The following is an 8,120-nucleotide window of genomic DNA, read 5'->3' as shown; positions in this document are numbered from 1 at the left end:
GGTGCGGGGGGAGGCACCGCAGACAGAGCCCCATGGTCTCCTCTGAGCTCTGCCTTGGTCCTTTGCCACCTCCCGCTGCCCCAGCACCTCGGGAGAGGAGGGCACAGCCCAGCCTGAAATGCCCAGCATTCACACTGTCTCTGCACACTGAAGAGTCCTTGTCCCTGTTTGACCCCCCCCTAGAATTGTGCTGAGGGGGCTGCACGTGGGGGATTGCTCTGCTAAACCTCAACCATGTTAACTCCGGGGTGAGTAGAGCTGGGATTTACCTGCCAGCAGCAGCCAGGTATGGAGGTGTCAGCTTAGGTTCTTGGTGCTGCAAGGGGTCACACAGAACAGTGGGACCTGTTGGTTCTGGGGCCAGGACAATGGTCCCCCATGTCCTGGCCAGCCTGGAGCACTGCAGGGATGGGACCACAAGCACACTCCACTTGCAGAGCAGGGCTGGCCTCTGGCACAGCACCTGCAGCACAGGGTTGCCCACCAGGCTCTTCTTGCCATGGGACTGGATACATGCCTGCTATCAGCTATGCCATGGGGTGGGATCCCTCAGCTGACATCCCTCTCCCCCTTCCAGTAGCCAGCTGCTAACAGAAGAAGCCCAAAGCTCAGAGACAGCCCCAGGTGTAAATCCAGGCTGCAGGGCTGGCTGAGACCCACAGCAGCCGATGGTGCAGGACATTTGTTCAAAGCCTGTTCCACAGGAAAACCAAACCCAGCACAAAACCCACCCTCCAGCCCTTGGACATCCCTGCCCAAGGCTACAAAACCCATCCCTGCCCACGAGCCCATGAATCCTCCTGGGGAGCTCACTGTGTATCCACCACCAGCCCTTTTTGGCTCTCCTGATACCTCTCCTGAGCTGTATGTTCAGTTTTCTCTATCAGCAGTGAATAAAGCAGTTGTCATCCACCCCCTGCTCCAGCCCAGCTTCATTTCTAAAGCTTGGCTGGAGGTGTCAACTAATCACAGACTTCCTCCACTTAGCAGCTCAGGGTGAAGGTAATCACTGGTTTGGCCTCTGCTCTTGCCCCGACCGAAACTGCTTTGCCCCCACCCCTGGGTCCCTGGCGTCACCGCCTGCCCGGGTGTGACCCAACGCGGGCGGCGGAGACACCGCGGCTCCCGGCCCGCTCCTCTTCCAAAATGCCAAGCCTGGCACCCGTGGTGCCACGGGGGGATCGCCAAGCCCTCTTGCCTGGCAGCTCTTCTGTGACCCCTGAGGGCTGAGGGGTCTTGGGCCAGCAGCAACAGGTCCCGAACAAGTTGCTCCTGGGGAGATTTTGATTGGATACAGCAGGCAAATTTTTCACCATGAGGACAGTCCAACATTGGACTAGTCTCCCAAGGGAAGTGGTAGATTCCCCACATAGGACAGTTTTAAGTCTCAGCTTGACAGGGTGCTGAGCCATCTCATATAAACTATTGTATTACCTAAAAAGGGTGGACCAGAGGATCGTTGAGGTTACTTCCAACCTGGCATTTTGTGATTCTAAGATTCATTTGCTCCATATAGACTTAATCCTGACTCTAAGCTCTGTGTAAGATTTTACATTAAGTATTTGCCGCTAATCAAGATTACCTTGGACCAGTTGAGCCTTTTCATGGTGATCTCAGGTCTGAATTCTTTTTTAGGCTTCATTCCAAATGGCAAAGTACATGAAGGTGGAGACCACTGTACTCCAGGCAAGCCTGGTAGAGGTGGTGGTGGAGGAGCACCACCAAAAGCCAGAGGCATTCCCATGCCATTCAGAAGTGGTGGAGGAGGAGGAGGAGGCGGTGGCGGTGGAATTGCTCCATTAGAAGGCAGCGGTGGAGGAGGAGGAGGAGGCAACTGATTTGGTCCTGTAGTTTCCAGTGGAACGGCAGATGGATTTCCACGTGTTGATGATAGAAAACCAGGTGGCAGGGAGCCATACTGATAAGGAAAATATTCTTACTCAGTTTCACATTTTTTATCAACAAAACACTGTAACAAATGTAGTTTGTAGATTAAATATAGCAAGCCAATTAAAAGTCAGTGCCATTTTTCTTATACAGGACAATCAAATATGAATTATAATGAGGAAAACATGCTTTTCTTTTCCAAAATTGGAAGTCTCAACATTTGAAGCAGACATACAGACCTGAGACTGCACACCAAAAACTGGAATGCTATATCCCATTTGCCATATTTCCCTGATCATGACCTAAGAAGGTTTTGACATGTATCTCAATGGAATTTTATTTAGATGACCACAGCTTAGCTCAAATTAAAAAAAATAACCACCTAGTCTCTAGTGTTCTTACTTATCCTACAGATTACAGACAAATATTTCAAGTACATAATGTAGAATCTGAAAAAGAATAGTAATTCTGTTGAAAAACACGTATTTTCCAACATAGGAGCACTTTCCTTCAATAGAATTGAAAGCACAAAGTAATTAAGAAAAAAAAAATCTTTCAAAATAAAAACAAAACAGCTGTCTTGCACACTGACTTCTTATTCTGTATAGGAAGGACATCTATACTGTATCAAGATAGGCTTATCAGCACTTCAGAAAGTCTAAAACATTTTCCTACTGGTGATAGTATTAACTAACTTCTCAAATTATAATTATGAACCGAAACAGTCCATTTTATTATTTTTTTTAATTGAGAGAAATACAAGAAGTAAAAGATTTAATATTTTTAAAGGAATTATCTGAGTATCAATACATAAAAATAAATACATGCACAACAATATTATGTTCTGAATTTCTCAACAGACAAACTGTTTACACTTACAAGTAGACACTGAACAATTAGGCACTAAACAAAAAAGAAATACAGGTACAAATGCCAAATACAAAAAAACAGTAATACCAAATACAGAAAAACAGTAAAGGAACAAGACGAGGGGGAAAATAGTCAGACAAGGTGAAGTAGCCATGCCAACTAGCAATTGATGTCATATTGAAACCAAAGGCTCCTCTGAAGACAGATTTAAGAATACTAAGTTGCAGTAATCAATTGCTTGATATTTACAAAGCATTCCAAGTATCCCATTAACAGTGGGATAATTCATAGTATAATAACTAGTGAGCATAATCATATGCTCACTGTCCGCATGCCAAAAAAAATTGTATTCAATAAAGTGAATGGGAGAAGAATTTAAAGAGGAGATAAAACCCATTTCACTCACAAAAAGTATTGAAGTAGGTTTTCAAGATACACACATAAAAATACTTCCTTTAGGAATTATAGTAATTATTATTATTTATATTATTCATAATTATACACACACTACAAAAAATTTTAGAATGCAACATTTTTTGCAATTGTTGTTTTAAAGCCTGACCGCCTGCCCGGGTGTGACCCACCGCGGGCGGCGGAGACACCGCGGCTCCCGGCCCGCTCCTCTTCCAAAATGCCAAGCCTGGCACCCGTGGTGCCACGGGGGGATCGCCAAGCCCTCTTGCCTGGCAGCTCTTCTGTGACCCCTGAGGGCTGAGGGGTCTTGGGCCAGCAGCAACAGGTCCCGAGGAGGGAACCAGCCTCTCTCCAGCACCAGCCAGCGATTGAAAAGATGATCCTGGACACAACGCTGCACCTCCAGTCCTCAAACATTGAATACAGTTTTCCTTGTAACCATGGCACTGCCCCTTCCCAGCTCCCCCCCCGGCTAGTTCCCAGGTGCCTTCCCAGTCCCCAGGCCAGAGCCAGCAGGGCTGGACACACACATGTCCCCAGAGACAGGCACCCGACCCGCCTGCTCCCCGGCACCCGCCCACACGGAACTTTTATTGCTCGGTGCAGGCTGGGTCATTCCAGGCTCCATCATCTGCCCTCTCTAGGAAAGAGGGATGCTTCCAGTCTCCTTGGCATGTGGCAGTGTAGGAACGGAGAAGGACCCCAGGGAGGCTGTGCTGGGGATGGCACTACCTGGCCCTTGATGCCCCAGGCTGATCCAGCACTGAGTGAGGACCATCTGCTGGGGCAGCTCAGCGCCGTTATCCACAGCTGGTTTGTGAGGTTGGGTCTCCCTGCCAGCTCCCACTGCCCCTCCACAAGCCAGGAGGGAGAGGGGCTGGGAGGGAGGGTAAGGCTTGTGGTCAAGTCCCCTGTGCCTTCTCCCCCAGGAGTATTTGGACACTCTCTGGTAGGGCCATTGTGTTTGCCCAGTTTAAGAAACCAGAGCTAAGGTGGGCACCAACCAGCTAGTACCTGCATCTTGACTCTATTGCTGTTCTTGGGAGGATGAAGAGATGTTGAATTCATGGAAACCAGGAATGTTTTTTTTTAGAATCAGCCTGAGAACAGCTTTAATCAGAAAGAGAAGGGGTGACAAGCTGCTGCCCCTGCACCCGAGATGGGCACTGTCCTCTGCCAGGCATGGGGCAGTGCTCTGCCCTGGCATGGTGGTTTGGCTCCACTCTGGGTACAAACAATAGCTGGTGGCCACAGTCCCTGAGGAGGTGCCCACTCTGTCCAGAGAGGAGCTGAAGGCAGGCAGGACCATGGCATGTGCTGTTGTGCCTGGGAGTGAGCTGCCCGGCCAGGGTGGGAAGCCAACACGCTGTGTCAGGATGGAAATTTGGTTGGAAGCCGAAGGGCAGCCCAAATTCAGCCAGACTTGAAGAATGCACCTCCATATCCTCAGCCATTGCCTACTTCCCTGCTTTTAGCTGCTGTGGGAAACAATGGTTGAGCCAAGGAGCCAGGGAGAGGGTCTGCTGTCCCAGCTTCACCAGGCACAGCCGAGCTCCATCTTCCTGCCAGCCGTGGGGACACAGCCAACACCCTGTGTGTCCACCCTGCCCAGGGCAAGGGCCACTGAACCTGTGGGGCTGGAGAAGAGCCTGTCCTTCCCAATGGGCATGGGCAGCCCACCAGAGCCCTGCAGAACCTGCCCTCCACGGGTGCCACCACAGTGAGGGCAGTTCTTGTGTCTCCTGTGAGGTGAGCACCCAGGTGTGCCCTGCCAGCCAGAGGGATAACTCACTCTGCTTGGCAGCTGTTTCATCAGCTCGGCTGGACTGATAAAACCAGTTAGCTTGGAAAAACAGGGACTCTTTTCTAATGATACCTTTGGAGCAGTGGTGCTCCGAATCCTTGTCCACCAAAGGAATATCTTGGAGGAGCCTGGAGGAGGTTGCGTGTTGGCCCCAGCTCACACACAGCTGCATCCCCAGCCCTGCCAGCAGCACTGGGTGAATAAAACACCCTGAAAAGGGGCATTTTGCAGGCTCCTGGGAAGACAGGAACACCAGGAGAGCTGCTAAATCCTGCAACCGGTTTTGCCACAAAAGCAAAGTCTCTCCAGCCCTGTTCCTCCAGCTTTCCACCTCCCACCTAGACCCATTGCAGGCAAATCCAAGGTGCTGCTCCTTAATCCCAGCATGGGGAGCCACCCTAACCCAAGGAACCTCACTGGTGCCTTTTGTTACCCACTTCAGCGAGGTCCTGCTGGGATCAGGGTCAGCAGCAGCCAGAGCTCACCAGCTGAAGGGCAAAGTGGGGCAAAGCAAAGAGGGAGGAGGCCCATGAAAAAAAAAAATATAAAATAATAGGGCTTAGAATAGAAACCAGGTTAGGGCTAAACTGTGGGTGGTAGGAGCTGTTGTGGGTGGCAGAGCTGGCTGCCACCACCAGCCCAAGGGACCTGGGAGCCTCTGAGTCCTCCAAGCCATCCTCAGCATCCTCAGCAAGTTTGCAAGGTGGCCCGTCATCTAATTTTGGGAGTTGTTGGGCTGGAGGGTGCAGGGGGAAAGGGACTGTAGGGACAAGGCTTGGTGCAAAGAGAGCAGGAGCTCACCCCTGAAACCATCCTTTCCACAAAGGCTCTTCTGGTCCATCAGATGGCCAGGACCCACCAGAGAGTCCTTGCTGCCCAGGAGAGCTGCACCCAGGGCAGTGGGACAGAGACTGAGCGGAAACAGGGACTGAGATAGCAGTTCTGCAGAAAAAAAAGGAGGTGGTTATTTTCCTTTCTCTTGAATGGGAAAAGAACAATCAACAATGAGCCCAGCTCAGCACAAGGTGAGATAAGACCAACCTCCCGCGGCGCTCGCAGCAGTGGGACCCGCGTCACCGGGCACTTGGCACAGCCCGGAGGGTTCCCATGAAGCTCACAGAAGGCTCACGAGGTGCCACCAGCATCACCCGGGCACCCGCCGGCCCAGGGAGCCCGTGGGTGGCCGGATCCAACAGCAAACACAGGAGCTGTCCTGGGCCCACATCCCCAGCTGGGTCCCCGCCAGCTGGAGCCGGGCAGGGAGCTGATAGCGGGATTTACCGAGCGAGGCCGGAGGCAGTTCTGGGAATAGCTGCTGCTGCCAGGCACGAGCCTGCTTCCCGAGCAGGATGTGAGCTCCAGGCACGTGGCAGAGGTGATGCTTCTGGAAAACCGGGAAATTTGCTTGGAGAAAGGTGACTAAGACCTGTGTTTTGTTGGAAAAAGGCGTGAAACAGGCCCCCTTGGAGCAGACGCGAAGTCCCCGTGGAGCACCTCAGGTTCAGGCTGCACATGGACTGATGGCTTTCCTAGGGTTGTCACCCAGGATTTCACTCCATCTGCTCCAGCCTTCAGTTCTAACATGGCCTTGTCCTGCTGTCAGGGCTCAGGCAGCTCTTGGCATCATCTGCCCCTGGGGTGGTGAGAAAGGGACCTTACAGTCCCCTTCAGAGAGGAAGACACCCAACCCTTGTCACCTCCAGCTCTGTGGAATGCCCAGGGAGGGCTGGGGACCTGCTCATCCTCCCCTCAGCATGGAAATCTCCCCAGGAGTCGACTACAGTGCCCAGCCCCTCCAACTGACACAGGGTCAAACCAGTCCCAGCCCAGGGACAGTGTCCCCTGCCTAGGAGCAGGTCCTCCCTGGGGAAAGGTGGTTAGACACGTGCTGCCCAGTGGAGCGGAGTGCAGCCCCAGGCCAGGTGAGTAACACCTTCGGCCGCCTGCCTGGAATACCAGGGGCTGATCTATCACCAAGTGCCAGCGGGTGAGGAGGGTGCTGCTCTGCTGGCACCTCTAAAATGCCTCCTGGAGGGGTCATGAAGCCTCTTCTGCCTCCTGCCAGCACAACTGGCCCAGCTCGGCACCACATTCCAGCACCCTCCAGGAACTCCTGGCTCTGCTGTGTCCTCTCCCACCCACCCACTCACTCCAGGCAATCAGTTCCCACTTAGGCTTGGGCACATGGACACCACCAGACCATGCCCACCCTTCTCCTGGTTGGCTTTTTTCCCCTCTCTGGGTGCCACTCAACCCCACTGGGCTCCTCCAGAATCCCTCATGGGCACTGCTCCAGGGTGCCACTGCCACCCAGGGCTTTCATCAGGGATGTCCAGGAGCTGGGGGAGGAGCTGTGCTGTCCTCATTCCTTCAGGCCTTATCCCAGAGCAGAAGCAGAGCTCTGGTCACAGACATGCCAGTGCTGCCTGCACCCTGCCTGCACAGGCTTGTATAACCTCTTACATCAGACAGTGCTGGGCCTGGGCTGAGCCAGCTCCAGTTCCAGCTTCCCTCCCTGCCCATGCTGGAGCAGCACTATGGCCAGTCCTGGGGCCCAAAGCTCTGGGATCCCATTCCTTGAGTGTCCCATTCCTTGGGGAACCCTAACCCTACTGGGCTCCCTGTGGGTCCTTCTACCCAGCAGCCTTCCCATGGGGACACTGGCAGGGGCTGTCACCCAAGGATGCTGAACCCCCCCAGCTCAGGATCCTCTGGGGCACAATCCTGCCTCCCACAGAGCAGCCCTTCCTGGTGCCTTTGAAAGCAAGGGGGGAAAAAAAAAAAAAAAAAGATGGGAGAGGGGTCAGGATGTGGCCAGAGCTGCTCCCTGGCCAGCAGCAGAGATGACCCCAGCACAGGCTGGCGGGTGCCCAGAAAGCCTCCACCTCCCCAGCTGTCCCTGAACTCCTTTCCAAACCCGACCAGTCAGGTTTCGGGGTGCTGGAGCTGTGCCAAAGCGCCAGGGCAGCAGGGCAGAGCCATTCCCTGGCACCAGAGCAGCCAGGAGGCTGTGCCAAGAAGAGCATGCACTGCTTCCCACCCCTCCCCAGCCCCCAAAACACGAGTGAAACCCCCAGGGAGATGCTGCCAGCGGGGGCAACCGGCGACCCAGCACACAGCAACGCTCCCGCGGGCTGGCCACGAC

At 53.3% G+C, this 8,120-nt stretch overlaps 1 protein-coding gene across 1 annotated transcript in view; it reads right to left on the bottom strand.

Moving 5' to 3' along the window:
- FADS6 (fatty acid desaturase 6) overlaps positions 1–8,120 on the bottom strand; it is a 19,751-nt gene that overhangs the window by 8,011 nt on the left and 3,620 nt on the right. The window lies entirely within an intron of this gene.

This window comes from Chaetura pelagica, unplaced genomic scaffold (assembly GCF_000747805.2).
Source record: "Chaetura pelagica isolate M959 unplaced genomic scaffold, ChaPel_1.0 scaffold47, whole genome shotgun sequence".
NCBI lineage: Eukaryota > Metazoa > Chordata > Aves > Apodiformes > Apodidae > Chaetura > Chaetura pelagica.
This window is presented reverse-complemented; position numbering and strand designations above follow the sequence as displayed.